The following is a 16,013-nucleotide window of genomic DNA, read 5'->3' as shown; positions in this document are numbered from 1 at the left end:
AGGCAACTTCTCTTAGTCAGACCGTGGAGTCTTTCTACTCACTGACTAAGTGTCTATCATTGAACAAGTTTCAAACAGTCTGGGAAAATAGTTTAGTGAGATTCCAATCTTGTCAATACACAAGTCTAGTTTGTCTTTTACACACATAATCTGAAAAGAATTATGTGAGAATTATAACAATAGTTACCATTGACTAGTAGGATTCCAAGTGTTTTTTTTCTTCTCTTTGGTGTTGTCCAAATTTCCTAAAATAAATGGGTATCACTAATATAATGTATTCCAAAGTGATATTTTTAATGGACATGAAAATTCCCAAAGCATAGAATGAGTGGCTGGAGGCACAGATATATAGCATGAAGCCTGTTGGTATTATACCGTCTCTTGTTTATGAATGTGATCACTAATAATAAAGATCTTTGATATCACCTTTGCCACTTTTCAGAGGCTGAAAAAATCAACTGATCTCAAAAAAAGAAAAAAAATGGCAAAGTTGAAAGAGTTTTCCGTGGAGTTAATCGTTATGAACCAGTACCATTTAGCGAGCAAATATTATCCCTTCATATGGCTTTGTGTTTGTATTCCCTTTGTACAAGGATTGCTTCTAGAGATAAGAAATCGTGGCATCATTTTGGTTATCTATTTCCATGGCAACACTTGGATTGAGGGAAGAGCTCTTGGTGCCTTTGCTACGTATCGTGTGCAATTTTCATGGACACAGGGCCTTTCTAAGTTAGTGAGATTAATTTCCTCTTATTTGTTGTAAATATTTGAAGCAGAAGTGAGATACAATTTTGACTTTCAGAACTTCTGTTTATGTCAGCAATTCCATGAACGGCAACAAAGAGCACCAACTAGCGCTGTGAAAAATAACTCGTTTTTCATGAAAGCTCTCTCTTAAAAAGATTTCACAACAAAATTCTTTTTAGGATTACTACTTACAGTGTGACAATGAGGGTGTTTTCAGTTTTCTAGCTAAGTTTCTACATTTCTCTCTCTCTCTCTCGTACATACATATACACTTTATAAAATATAATATGAATTCTCCTTTAACCTCTACTGAAATAGGAGAGGCCAAAATTTTGTCCAAAATTCTCTCCTTATAGTGTTTTCCTGGTAAATGCTTGAAACTAGCGACAAAATTGTACAGAGAGTTAGGAGGCAGAATTATTTTGCCACAGCCTCTGTTATCTTGGGCAGTTTTCCTCATCCGTCTGTCCTTCCAATTCCTCATCAGTAAAATCATCTAAGCTAATAAAAGTCAGGAAAATCACTTTGAAAGAAGAGTATTAAATAGAAAATAGAAAAGTAAGATTGCCTCTATCCCCACTCCAACACAACTTTTGTTCCTGTTTCCACCACATATGCAGGGTTCATAGAAGGAAAGAAAGAATGAAAGAGGTCACCTCATTGCTGGCCAAGTACACATATGATCCCCCAAGCAATTTTCAGGTTATTGTTCACTTCAGGTTCAAGCAATGTATTTATAGCCCCCACACATCCATACAACTTGGGTGATATAAGCTGGTTTATCTAATGGCCCATTAAATTTGTACCCACCAAATTACATTACTTTGCCAACAAAGGTCTGTCTAGTCAAAGCTATGGTTTTTCCAGCAGTCATGTATGGATGTGAGAGTTGCACTATAAAGAAAGCTGAGTGCTGAAGAATTGATGCTTTTGAACTGTGGTGTTGGAGGAGACTCTTGAGAGCCCCTTGGACTGCAAGGAGATCCAACCAGTCCATCCTAAAGGAAATCAGTCCTGAACATTCCTTGGAAGGACTGATGCTAAAGCTGAAACTCTAATACTTTGACCACCTGATGCAGAGAACTGACTCCTTGAAAAAGACCCTGATACTGGGAGAGATTGAAGGTGGGAGGAGAAGGGGACAACAGAGGATGAAATGGTTGGATGGCATCACCAACTCAATGGACATGAGTTTGAGTATACTCCTGGAGTTGGTGATGGACAGGGAGGCCTGGCGTGCTGCAGTCCATGGGGTCGCCAAGAGTCAGACACAACTGAGCGACTGAACTGAACTGAACTGAAATTTATCTTGACATTCAGGGATGTAGGTCTAGTTTCAGAGTAAACAACAACCCCTCTCTACTTTTTTTTTTTTTTGTTCTCCCTAATATTTTTTAGGAGGAAGGGGAATTTGTTACAGGGTACCAGAGAGTTCATAGGCTTTTCAAGAGGGCCAGACTCTGAAGAGCAGTGTATTTTTTTTTTCTGGGGACTGCAAAATCGGGGGGAATATCAGGCACAGGTGGCATTCTGCTGGTTCAGCCAACTGGACCCTGGCTGTCATCTGGGAAATCCAGGAAAAACACAGACTGACCCGGCCTTGGGAGGTCACTCTAACCTGCCTGAGTCAAGAACAGGCACCTGAACCAATGAAACTTAACCTGCCCTTTGGCCCTCCAGTAAAACTCAGGGGCCTCGGGGCAATCTGGTTGCAGTCTCTCATCTAGGGCTTTCTGGTGTTACTAGAATGTCCCCAAGCTCTCCCAGCTGGTGAGCGTCAGCGAAACCCAGCATTCCAGCCCGGGGTCTGTGCTCTGACGCCCCAAGTGTGGTTTGAACGAGCCGTATCTGCGTCACTAGGCTTGTTACCTCACCTTCTGGCCCACGTTTCGTGACAGGTAAGAGGAGAGTAATACCCCCTTCGCCTACTTTAGAGGCTGGTTGTGAAAGTCTTTGACGAAATTTTTAACTGCTCTACGGAAGAGTGAGGCTATTCAGGGTAGTATCGTGAATCTGCCAAGAAGTCCATCTTAGGCTGCTTCAAGGACTCTTTATATGAATGACCTCCCTGCACCTTTGCTGTGATCAGCACTTCTTTCATGAGTGATGGTGATTGTAGAGCGTAACATTTTTTCTCTCTTAAATATTTTTTTTTGACAAAATGCCAAGTTGGGAACTCTGTTGATACTTTTCTTTTTTTGTAATTTTAGTTAGTCTATGAAATCAAAGCCTGCAATCCACCATGTGAAAATGGTTGGAAAACTATAAAAGTATAAAAAAAAATGAGGTGTTAGAATTTTCTTAAGCAGAAAATACTTCCTGAGAAAACTCCTGTTTGAAGGGGAAAAGGTTATGCTTATTAGCCAGAAATGTAAATATCTTTACTGTCTCCTGTATTAATTGCAATTGTGGGGTTGTTGGGAAGGAAGAGAAGGATTCAAGGAGACCATTAGTTCCTTGTGCCCCATGAGGTACTACCAGAATGCGTCAGGACCCTCTTCAGGTCCCATTCCTCAGGCACTCTGAACTTCCTGGTTATAAAGCAAATCCTGAAGGTGAAATTTGGGGCTTCCCTGGTGGCTCAGATAGCGGGGAAAGAATCTGCCTGCAGTGTGGGAGACCTGGGTTCCATCCCTGGGTTGGGAAGATCCCCTGGAGAAGGGAAAGGCTACCCACTCTGGTATTCTTGCCTGGAGAATCCCATGGACAGAGGAGCCTGGCAGGCTACAGTCCATGGGTCACAAAGAAGGTGAAATTTACCTTTATGTCATTCTTCCCTTTCTGCTGGGCAAGTGCCTTATTCTACAAGGTGAAGAGGAAAGATTTCTTTCCTCCATTGATTGCTTTTGGCGATTCTATTGTAGGAGAATACCTGTTTTAAGTGAAAATAGATGTTACCATTTCTTATACAGACATTGAGAAAGAAGATAAAGCCTTTTAAGCATTGTTGATTTTTAAAGCATCCTTTTAAAATGACCATCTCAGTGCACAAAAACTTTTCTCCACTGAAAAGTATCTATTTATCTTTCACCACAGTAAAGGCCCCATTTGTAATAATATGCACTAAATAGTTTTGGCAATTTTGTTTGCAACTGCTCTATAGAAAAGAAAGTTAATAAATAAGTTACTTGAGCAGATCCGAAATTCCCCCATGGCTGTAATGTTTGAAGTTTGAAAGGGTGTCACTCAATAACTTGCTGCTCAGAATTTGTTGTTGTTAGTCACTGAGTCAAGTACGACTCTTTCGTGGCCCTATGGACTGTAGCTCTGCCAGGCTCTTCTGTCTGTGGGATTTCCCAGGCAAGAATACTGGAGTGGGCTGCCGTTTCCTTCTCCAGGGGATCTTCCTGACCCAGGGATCTAACTAGTATCTCCTGCTTGGCAGGCAGATTCTTCACCACTGAACCACAAAGAAAGCCCACTGCTTAGAACAGATGCCCTCAAAAATGAGAATCAGTTTTAACCCTTCTATAAATCGCATAGCGTAAAAACTATGCCTATGGACTGAATCAAGTTTCTATTTCTTTGCAATAAGTATGCCCTGACAACATACGGAACGTTAACAATGGAAGGAAATAACAGGAATCAGCCAGTCAGCCTCCTCGTTTTAAGAATCTGAGACACTGCCTGATGTAGTTGAAAGTATGTCGGTTTTAAAGCCAAGCAGACAGATCTGCCCAGGCTGGGCTCAGCCATTTGGCAGCTGTGACGCCTCAGGATGTCATTTTGTCACTCACACCCCAGCTTTCTTATCTGTGAAGTGAGGATAATAATATCCTGAGATAACCCAAGTCCCAGAAAGCTGGGAAGCTAAGCGGCTTTCACAATTAGTTTAACCTTCAGAGTCCAGATTAGAAAGCAAGGATGGGATGCTGTTTCCCTGCACGATGAGAACATGACCAGTTAACAAAGATCTTGTCGCTGAAGGAACAGGTCATGTGATCACACAACTGCTTTTTTTCTGTGTTCTGGCCCTTCTTGGTTTCTAGTGAACTGGGAGTCTGCACCTCTCATACGGAAGTCCTGAGAAGTGTTTAGCATCTGTAACAAATGACGCCTTGACTTCACAGGCATTCGAGGCAGGGAACACCTTGGTTCCTCATACTCAGTGACCTATCCATGAAAGAATTCCTCCTAATTAAATGACACCTAATATGGAAAGTTCGCCTCTGAGAACCTGGCACTGGAATTTCAATGAACTTCATTTCCTCCCTGCCTTTCTCTCTCTCTCTCTCTCTCTCTCTCTCTCTGGAGGATGGTAACATGAAAGGCAGAAAGCTCAAGCAGCTGGGGCTTGCTTATTTCCTGTCTTTCAATCCACTGTCCCGCTGCCTTAGAGAAAGGACCTCCCTACCCCTTTCCGCCCAACCCCGACTTACCCAGGCTGGACCATGTGTCACAGCCCTTATTTGGTGTTGACTTTGGCAGAGGTGAACTTCTTTGCACTCAAGTGCTATAAATTTTGCAAACACAGTGTTAAGTGACAGCCATACGCTCGACCAGCAAAGCCTGGGATGTTGTGGAGGAGGCTCGACAAGATCAGTCTCAGAAGAAGGCAGTGCCAGGCCGCTGGGCACCTCACCCTGGAGGAGCCTGGGTCTCCTGATCACAGCTCTCTGCCTTCACGTTAGGCATCCATTCAACTCATCTGTGTGGGGCCCGGTCCCGGGCACCTGGCATGTGTCACTGGCCCAAACAGTTATGTTCCCTGACTTCAGCGCTTTCTATCAGATTAGAAACGAGAACCCAATAAGCTGCAAATCAACATAACTGCCTGTGCAGGATAAAGGTAGCTTTCGTAAATAGTGTGAGGAAGAAACACGTGGCTCATTCTTTTACATTTGGTTATTCCGTTGGAGAAGGGAATGGCAACCCACTCCAGTATTCTTGCCTGGAGAATCCCCATGGACAGAGGACCTTGGTGGGCTACAGTCCATGGAGTCGCAAGGAGTCGGACACGACTGAGTGGCTAACACTATTACACTACACTATTCTATACCATTCGTAAAAAAAGACTGTCTTTCCCCCCCATTTAATGTTCTTGATACTCATAAAAATCAGTTCACCATAAATGTATGAGTATATTCCTGGATTTTCAGTTCTCTTCCAGTGGCCTGTATTACCATGTCTATGCCAGTACCACATTCTCTTGATCACTTAGACTTGTAGTTAGCTTTGAAATCAGGAAGGGGATGTCCTCCAACTTTGTTCTTCTTTGTCAAGATCGTTTCGGCTATTCTGCATCCCTTGCAGTTGAAAATTTAATAGGGATTGTATTTAATCTTAAACAATTAATCTTAAAAAAGATTAAAATTAATCTTAAAGATTAATGTTCATGGTATTACCATACTAACAATAGTAAGTCTTAACAATTGATTTATTCAGATCCTCTTTAATCTTTTTAAACAATGTTTTGTAGTTTTCTGTGTATATACAGTTGTTCATTTAAGTGTTTTTTTTTTCTCTTTTGATGCTATTGTAAATGGAATTTTTTTCTTGGTTTTCACATTAAGTGTCTTCTCTTATGTAAAACTTTCCCTGACCTTTACTCCCCCAAGTGAGAGCAAATAATTCTCCACTCAATGCTCCCTGTCTACCCACCATATATCCATATTATAATACCCACTGTAATACACAAAATGGCCCACATCTGTGAAATGTCAATTTCCCTTACCTGTAGGAAGAGATCATGTTCTATTCACCCTTTCTTGTTCAGTTTAGTTCAGTTCAGTTGCTCAGTCATGTCCGACTCTTTGCGATCCCATGGACTGCAGCTCACCCAGGCTTCCCTGTCCATCACCAACTCCCAGAGCTTGCTCAAACTCATGCCATCCGACCATCTCATACTCTGTCGTCCCCTTCTCCTCCTGCCCTCAATCTTTCCCAGCATCAGGGTCTTTTCAAAGGAGTCAGTTCTTCGCATCAGGTGGCCAAAGTATTGGGAGTTTCAGCTTCAACATCAGTCCTTCCAATGAATATTCAGGACTGGTTTCCTTTAGGATCTGGAGAAGGGAATGACAAACCACTTCAGTTTTCTTGCCTTGAGAACCCCTGAGTACTTACTTAGGGGCAGTCATACAATAGCAACCCAGTAAATGTTTATAGAAAATATCAAAGAGAAAATAATTTCCACCACTGAGGCTTTTAAATGAGACTGGGCAGATCAGTTAGGACTGCTGGGGAGAGGGAAGATTGGGGAGTGAGTCTGGAGATGAAGGTGACAGAGGCTGGCGCTGGTCTCCCACTATCCACACAAAGCAAGCAGCAAGGTGAGGGTGATTCTGCCAGTGTTTGAAGATGATTGATAGGTTGTTTATATCAGGGGGGTGTCAGCCTGGAGAGTTCCTTCCAGGAACTTGCTTACGTATGATTACGTATGGTTACGTATGGGAGGTGAGTCTGGTGTGTGTTAATGTGTGTAGAAATAGGGAAGAATGTGAGAAGTGTTGGGAATTCAGAATTTTTGAGATGTAGTAGCTGGTTAAATCTGAAGAAGAGGAGGAAATCAATGGTTTTAAATTTTGATTATGAGAGGCCAAGAAGATGGAGAGAAATCGCCTAGTTTTGGGATGAAGCTAGGGATGAAAGTTTGATGGTCTTGGCAATTTTAGCAAAAGGCTTCCCTTCACTCAGAAACACAGTCTCCACTGATCATTCTGGGAGATAGCATCTTGAGTCTTCACTTTCATAAGCTCTATTCCTCTCTGTTAAATCACAGCTAGTGTATATCTCGTCTCTTAATTTTCCAGCCATTTAGAACAACTCATGACTCATCCTGATTCCTCCAGTCTGAAAATGTAGAGGAATTATTTCTTTATTCCCTTAATGTGTTTCTGAGTTCAGGCTAGCCTGGTAGTGTAAATTCCTTGAGCATGCCAAACATGATAATGTATATACTATGTTTGTGTTGTCTGACTACATAATGAACTTATCTTCTGTAAGGACACAAAGCAGTGTTTTGATGTTGAAAGAATGTGCTGATTTTTTTTTTTTTTAGCAGAGTAGGCATGTTCCATTTAGCTCCTTACTGTACTTTTTAAATCAATTTAACCTTTATAATAGAATCAGAATGAATAAAAGGGCTTCAGGTCTTGGTTCTTTTATTCATTGACCTATGCACATTATCTAGGTTTCATGAAAGTCAATTTCTACAGTGTAGGGTTGTTGTAAAGATTATGTGAAATTATGCATGAGTATATCAAGTCCCTTACAGAGAGATGCTTACACACATATTTTCAAAATATGTCTATTAAGTTCTTCCATTCCTTCTTTTTCCAAATATGGCATGCTTTCCACCCTTAAACTTCAGATAAACCGAGTCAAGTGGAATGGGCTTTTACCTTGAAATAGGGAACCAGAGAGCTGGGGTTGGAGAGGATAGAAGCAGTCTCATTTCCTGAACATTAAGGGCCTTTCCATTCTGAATCTTACTAGTAAAAAAAAAAATCAGTAGTGCTCCCTCTGAAGTGAAATATATTGTACCCAACATAGCTTACATTTTTGACCAATTTCTGGTATATCCTACCAAGGCTATAATTTTTTTGTCCTCTTGAGCTTTTACGTTCATTAAACCTCAAGGGTGAGACCTACAAAACTATGTGTGATTAAAAACAAACATTTGCATTCTGACTGCTCAGCAATTTAGAGGATTCAGAAGAGCATTGGGCAAGGTGTCTTTACTTAAAAAACTCACTGTCTATTTGGAAGGATAAATCTTGTGTAATGACAACGAATCACAGTAATTTAGCACTAAATGTTGTGATTCAGACTTTAGGTATCATAGAAATTCTGACAAGAGGATTATTTTCAGAGGCTTTATGGCTAGAAGGAGACCTTAAACTCTAGGTAGAATATGACACATTAGGTGGGTGGATTTCCTATGAGAAAGAGCGCCTGAAGCATGGAAAAGCATGATAGCAGAGTCACTGTACCTGGTAGGAGATTTAAAACATCTTGACCAAAGGGAAGCTTTTGTGATGGGAGTTATGGGGAATTGATAGGAGCTAGAATCAATTCATACAGACTTTGCTATTTTCTTTGTTTCCAAATCTAAACTACCTGTTTGTTTTGTTTTTGAGGGGGAGAGATGAGAATGTCTAGAAGGAACAAATATTACTAGCACCCATTGAAAGAAGACTTAGCTACAACCAGTCTCTGAGTTGATTGGGAACTAAGGACTCTTTACGAGATCAAGAAGACTATTTATAAAATCACATTTGTTTCTGTCCTAGTGGGTCTCAGGGACAGATGTCCACCGCCAATTCCACTAGCTGCTCCAAGACTGGGCTGCTGTCATTCTCTTGCCTCTTTGAAATAGTAAATGATTTTTATTTGTGCTTAGTGAAAAAATTGCTTCTGCTTCAGGCTGAAGATTCTTTAACTTGGCCCATAAGAGATAAACTTGGACAGCTTATTTCCCCCTACTTTTTACATCAACTCATCCTCCCTCCTGCTTCCTAAGACCCTGGTCAATAACTAATATTTAATCTTGGCAGTGTCAAACTCTGCTTGGTACAAGTACACAGCCACATGTCAGGAGCAGGGTTTTGAAAGCCAAAAACACTTAAATGCCTGACTTGACCTCTCTATGACTCAAGTTTCCTTATCTGCAAAAGGATTATAATAATAGTACTAGCAATGTCACTTCTTAACTAATATCTTAAACTTGCAAGAAATTAAGATTTTTTTCATTATTTCATCAAGGTCTATGTTAAAACTGCCACCAAAATGGGAAAAGGAAGGATCATCTCTTGACCAGTGAGATATACTTTTGCTTCTCCTGCATTGGCAAACGAATTCTTTACCACTCTGCCACCCGGGAACCCTCTTCCTGTTCCTCCCCTAATAGACAATTAATATGAGTGGTTTCCTTTGTGTCTTCCGTAGATTTTGTCATGTCCAACTCTTGGTAACCCCATGGAGTGTAGGCCACCAGGCTCCTCTGTCCGTGGGATTTCTCAGGCAAGAATGCTCTAGTGGATTGCCATTTCCTTCTCCAGGGGATCTTCCTGACCCAGAAATCAGACCCGTGTCTCCTGCTAGGCAGGCGGATTCTTTCCCACTGAGCCAGCTGGGAAGCCCATAGATATTAATACTTTTATATAGTGCTAATACTTTTTATTAGTATTAAGTATTCATATAATACTCATACTGTTTCTTTTTTCTCCCCTTTTAGCCAAAGAGCTGCCTCTTTCTTCATATTGCTCTGAACTTTGCATTTTATACTTTGGAGAACATTCCATAGTAGTACAAGAAGAACTTCCCCATTGTTTTTGATAGTAATATGCTCCATAATTTATTTAACAAATGCCATATTGATAGAAATTTAGGTTGCCTCCAAAATATTCTCATTAGATGCGAAACTTCTTTTTTTTTCATTTATTTTTATTAGTTGGAGGCTAATTACTTTACAATATTGTAGTGGTTTTTGTCATACATTGACATGAATCAGCCATGGATTTACATGTATTCCCCATCCCGATCCCCCCTCCCACCTCCCTCTCTACCCGATCCCTCTGGGTCTTCCCAGTGCACCAGGCCTGAGCACTTGTCTCATGGGATGCGATACTTCTATTAAAAACTCAGAGATCATTTTGCATATATGCAAATATGTCTATAATATATAATTCTAGAAATTATGTGAGTCAAAAGTTAGATGCTCTTGTAATTTTGATAGCTATTGATGTAAAAACAGGATAATAGCACAGTTTAATGATGTAAATAAATATCTTTTCTCTCTGAGCATCTTCCCTATTCAGATAACACAGTTTTACAGGAGTGAACAAAGTGTAATCTTTAAGAGAAGCTGAGCAGTTGGCCGATGATGTCTGGGGTTATCCCAACATCAGTTGTACTAACGCTATAGTGTAATTTTACTACTATGTTTACAATGTGCTGAGTGTGATCCTAAACACTTGGCGTTTCTTTTCTCAGTTAATTTTTGTAGCAACCATATTAGATAAGTTCCATTTCACAAATGAGAAAGGAAGGCCCCCAGAGGCCAGGTAGCTTGCCCAAGTCTACTCAGCTAGAACATTCACACAGCTACTCAGAGAGGGTTTCATATAACCCCAAATTTCTGAAATGTGGCTTTCCAGCCCTCCATTGTTCCATTTGAAATAATCCCAATCCAGGAGTAAATAAATGCAGCTTCTTAGGACACATCTTTCGAGTAAATTCCCCTGGTGAGCTGTTGTAGATCAGTAACCAAAGGAATTTCAAGACCATAAAGTAACATTAATCACATAAAGACTGGCCCAGCTTTATGAACCTTGAAGAATTATGGTAACAATATCTCCCCAAAAGAATAACCCCAAAATATACACAAAGAGCTTATTTTTCTCATCTAAATACAAATTTTTATTTTTTATTAATAACTAGTTGATGTTATTTTTGAAAAGCTATCTTACAAGATAAATAAGATTTACTATTTAAGCAAAATATGATAATGTAGTATTCTGTCTGCATGAGTAAATTTAAAAACTTAAACTTATGTACAGGGTTCCTAGTGTGAAGAAATGTGTGAATGGCCCTTACAGAGAGATGACCGGCCCTCTGGGTCACCACTGTGTTTTATAAAGCCTTGATGCAGACCTGAGACAGCTCTGGGTGGCCCGAATGGACCACCGCCTTCCCTGAGTGGATGGAGTGTCGGGCAGAGTGCAGGGCTTGGCCATGGAGAGTTCAGGTCCTTTACTGGTGTTTCACGATGCACAGCAATAAGTAACGCCTTACCAGGCCCTACACCTCAATTGCTTCTCTTCCTTTAATAAAAAAAAAAAAAAAAAAAAAAGCCTTTTACATCCTTCAGAATTTCCCTAAGACTGCCCCAGAGACCTTGGGTATTTTGTACCAGACATTGTCAGGTGGGAAGTACACAAGGCAACTCCTTTATTTTTGGATCAGTAGGTTCAACCCCTCTGTTCGGGTGTAGCCAGAAAGAACATTACACACAGCCCAACTTGTCCATCTCCCAGCAGTGAACCCGTTCATGGCCATTGTCAACACCAAGGCAACTTTCAACTTCCATGAGACTCATGGGTCTCAGTACTTTATATCTGCTCCATCTAGTTCCAAGAGTTTCTTCTGCACAAAGCATACATATGTTGCAGAGGAACCTCTCACCACCATGCATTTCTCTGTCTCTCTCAGTTTCCTCTCCTTCTCTCTCCTACAGCCCCCAGGGAGATGATGAGCAAAAAGGCCCAGCCTGCCACTGAGGACTTCTCCCCTTCTCTAGACACGCTGGGCCCGGCATATAACTCCTGTCTTCTTCTTGAGAACTTTTTTCTACCTTTCGCTTTTCAGTCCACGTGTTGCCTCTTGGTCCTGCCCCCCGTTCAGTATCAATAAGCATCCACCAACATTAGATAACTCTTAGGTTTAGGCCTGTTCATCCTATGCATCTGGGAAAGATGAAATCGCCCTCAGCCAGTGAGAGGGTATGAAAGGAGAGACAGTCCCCAGGAAGCTCACACAGATTGAACCCCAGGGACCCACATTTGTGATCAAGGTGGTTGAGCACTACGACCTATGCCTAGAGTTATGGAAGCCACAGTGAGCTCTTTGCTCTGTGGAACAGAAAAGTCAAATCTCAGCCAAACACTCATCTGTGCTTTTAAGGACATACGAAACCATGTTTGAGAAACATGTAAGTTGGCTTTTCTTGGGGTTCCCTCTGTAGTCTGTTTCTTTGAGCTGGTGGATTGTCCTCAATTGTGGGCAGGCATGTACATTAGGAGCCAAAATGTTTACAGAGGAATGCTACACCTGCTGCCTGACATTCGGGTATTTATAGCTAGGGATTTCTTTTGAACCAACAAAGCAGGATAGTTGCCCTTATAGCATTCACTAGAGAGATCAGCCTTGATATAATTGCTATTCAGGTCCTATTAATAGAGATGAGGGCAGTTTCACATCTGGACAACTTAAAGAACATTAAGTTCTCCTTTACAGGAAGTTAGATCACCAGACAGAAATGTGTTAGAAGTATTTTTATTGTTATTCAATTGCTCAGTTGTGTCCAATTCTTTGCAACCCCATGGACTGCAGCAGGCCAGGCTTCCCTGTCCTTCACCATCTCCCAGAGCTTGCTCAAACTCATGTCCTTTGAGTTGGTGATGTCATCCAACCATCTCATCCTCTGTCGTCCCCTTCTCCTCCTGCCTTCAGTCTTTCCCAGCATCAGGATCTTTTCCAATGAGTCAGCTCTTCGCATCAGGTGGCCAAAGTATTGGAGCTTCAGCATCAGTCCTTCCAATGAATATTCAGGGTTAACTTCCTTTAGGATGGACTGGTTTGATCTTCTTTGCAGTCCAAAGGACTCTCAAGAGTCTTCTCCAATACCACAGTTCAAAAGCATCAAAGTATTTTAGATCCACTTAGATGTACTGGAATTATTTTCTATACCCTTGGCTTTTATTAAGGTTCAGTTTATTAATAGGTTATGGCATCATCTCTAAATCTTCTGCAGGACCACTGTTGACTACATTGCTCCTTTGATAACTTACATGAACACAGAGATATACATATATGGAGGGAGCTAATACAGAAAGATAAGCATATAAAATAGAGATAGAGGAAGAAAGAGGGACAGCACCAAGATATTAACAGTGGTTAATATAAGATTATGGAATATCCTTTAAACTTTGCTCTACTTTTCAAACATTCAACAATAAAACTATATATGATTTTCATAATAAGAAAATAATTTTTAAAAATAACTAGGTGACTTTGGACATGTTTTAACTACAGATTAAGGGAATTTCATATTAATTCTATGCTGTAGATAATAAAGCTCTTCCTTACAGGGGTAAAGATCAGGAATTCTGAAACTACTGTACTTAAAACCTGGGACTGAACAAGTAAGTAAGTAGTGGCAGATGATGAGATCCAGTTCACTCACTTTTGCAGTTGAAAGTTCCAGATAAGCCTTCTCTTTAGAAGGTTAGAGTGGACCCTGTGGAATGGATCAGAATTGGATATATCAGTATAAACTCACGTTAAGCTTAATATAGAAACAGTAATAATTATAGATGTGTATAAACATGTATTAGCATACACACACATATTTCCTAGCCCTGTCCTGGAAGTTATGATACGCCAGTAGCAATGATCACACCCAACCCCCAGATCTTGGTTTCTAATACAGTTTTCCAATAAAAGGGATCAGGACTCCTTGAAGAAATGGCTAACGCTAGTGCTGCAACAGGGAATGGAGAAGATGAGACTGAAGCATCTTGTAGTGGCAGAAAGTAAGGGAGTGTTCAAAAGTGAAACCATGGGGGTATGTCAACGAGACACCTGAGCTGAACTGAAAGAGGCCCCAGTGGCCAAAGCTGTGACGATTTGAGCAACAAAAGAAACAGTGTAATATTAGATGAAACCCAAAGTACAGAGTAAGTATCTATGAGTCCACACTGATAAAAATAAATGGTTGAATAAATAAGTAGGGAAAAGAGACAAAATCCCATACAGGAGAGCTCCAGCTTCCTCATGTAGATACTCTGTCCTCAAGGAGGTGGGATGTAACTCTCCACCCCTTGAGTATGGACTGTGTCTAGTGGCTTGCTTCCAAAGAGTATAGAGAAGTGTAGAAAAGTAACTTTATAGTGGAGGAACCTGACAGACACCATGACAGCTAAGTGATCGAGATCAACACATGGTTTAGTCGCTAAGTCATGCCCAACTCTTGCGACCTCATGGACTGTAGCCCACCAGGCTCCTCTGTCCATGGGATTTCCCAACAAGAATACTGGAGTGGGTTGCCATTTCCTTCTCCAGGGGATCTTCCCGACCCTGGGATTGAACCCAGGTCTCCTGCATTGCAGGTGGATTCTTTATCTACTGAGCCACCAGGGAAAATAAGTCATGTTGATAGTGAGTATTTGTTAGAAGAATGACCCTTCACTTCTATGGAACCTACTCTCCAAATTCATAATCCCAGACAAAAGGAAAAAAAAAACATCATCAGACAAATCCAAAGTGAGGGATATTCCTTAAATACCTAAGCGTTATTCCTCTGAAGTGTCAAGTTCATCAGAACACAAGGGAAGTCTGAGAAGCTTTTATAGTACAGGAGCCTAATGAGACATTTTGACTAAATCTAACGTGATATCTTAGATGGGATTCTGGAGGAGAAAAAGGATATCAGGGGAAAACAAAGGAAATTAGAATGAAGTATGGAGTTTAGTTAATCGTAACGTGTTCATTGGGTATGAGAAATGTACTGTGTACACGCAGTGCTAACAATAGGGAAACTGGATGCTGGCTGTATGGGAATTCGGTGTATTGTCTCTGCAGCCTTTTCATGCTTCTGAAATTATTTAATATAAAAATATTTTTAATAGGAATAGATTTTCATACAAATATATATTTGAATCAGAATTCCTATGGAGACGTAAAGAGCAGAGTAAAGCAAACCGCAAAGTGAACATCAGTTCCCTTTGCCTAAGGTCGTCGTATTTTGGCAAGACAGCACAATGGATGAAACCTAAGTGCTTTAGCTGCACACGGCGGTGTTCAAATCCCAGCTCGGCCATTTACCGACTGTATAACCTTGAGCAAGTTACATAATCACTCTGAACCTCAGTTCCCTTATCTGTTACCTGTGGAGGATAAAACTGAATACCTGCTTCCTAGGATTATCCTGATAACTGAATGAGGTGGTGCATAAAAGCACTTGGCTTAGTGTCTTCCGTCTTATAATCATGCAGTAAATGCCTGTTGCGATTAGTACCGTCTGTCATCATTATTGATTGAAAAATTTTAAGCCATAGAGTATCCCCTTGACAGGGACAAACCAGTTTTGGCTGATCCCAAGTCAGAAGCAGCCTCTTGCCTAGCTGTGTAATGTTATAGATCTGTCCCCATTCATCCAGCGTTCCAGACATTCCCTGGACCACAGAAGGATCCAGAGGCCAGCAGTACTCTAGGAAAGTGCTCCTCCAGACCCGCACATCTGACTGAGCTAGCAGGCAGAACTCACCCCGATGTGTTCATCCCCGATAATGGTACTTTTTTCCATTTCCACAGGAAATATAAACTTGATGGAGATACTTCTTTCATTTGTGTGTGTGCTAACAGAATGGCTGGTTATCTGAAATGACTCTAGCATTTGCTAGGCAACCAGGAAACAAGTTTGGGCCGATGTGTTCATGGTAATGGATACATTAAACACTAAGTCCCCATCCTGTGGTAGGGACAGGTTCATTATGATTCCTCAGGCCTGGAGGCAACACAGGAAACAGCCACGCAATTAACTATTC

The 16,013-nt window shown here is 41.0% G+C and overlaps 1 long non-coding RNA gene across 1 annotated transcript in view; it reads left to right on the top strand.

Moving 5' to 3' along the window:
• Window positions 1–2,458: 2,458 nt before the first annotated feature.
• The window catches only part of LOC122439515, a 31,859-nt gene continuing 18,304 nt past the window's right edge, over window positions 2,459–16,013 (top strand). Inside the window, exon 1 of the long non-coding RNA XR_006268904.1 lies at window positions 2,459–2,645. This is a non-coding gene — a long non-coding RNA (uncharacterized LOC122439515). The remainder of the gene's footprint in view (window positions 2,646–16,013) is intronic.

This window comes from Cervus canadensis, chromosome 4 (genome assembly GCF_019320065.1).
Source record: "Cervus canadensis isolate Bull #8, Minnesota chromosome 4, ASM1932006v1, whole genome shotgun sequence".
Classification (NCBI taxonomy): Eukaryota; Metazoa; Chordata; class Mammalia; order Artiodactyla; family Cervidae; genus Cervus; species Cervus canadensis.
Note: the sequence above shows the minus strand (reverse complement) of the source record. Positions and strands in the feature narration are given on the sequence as shown.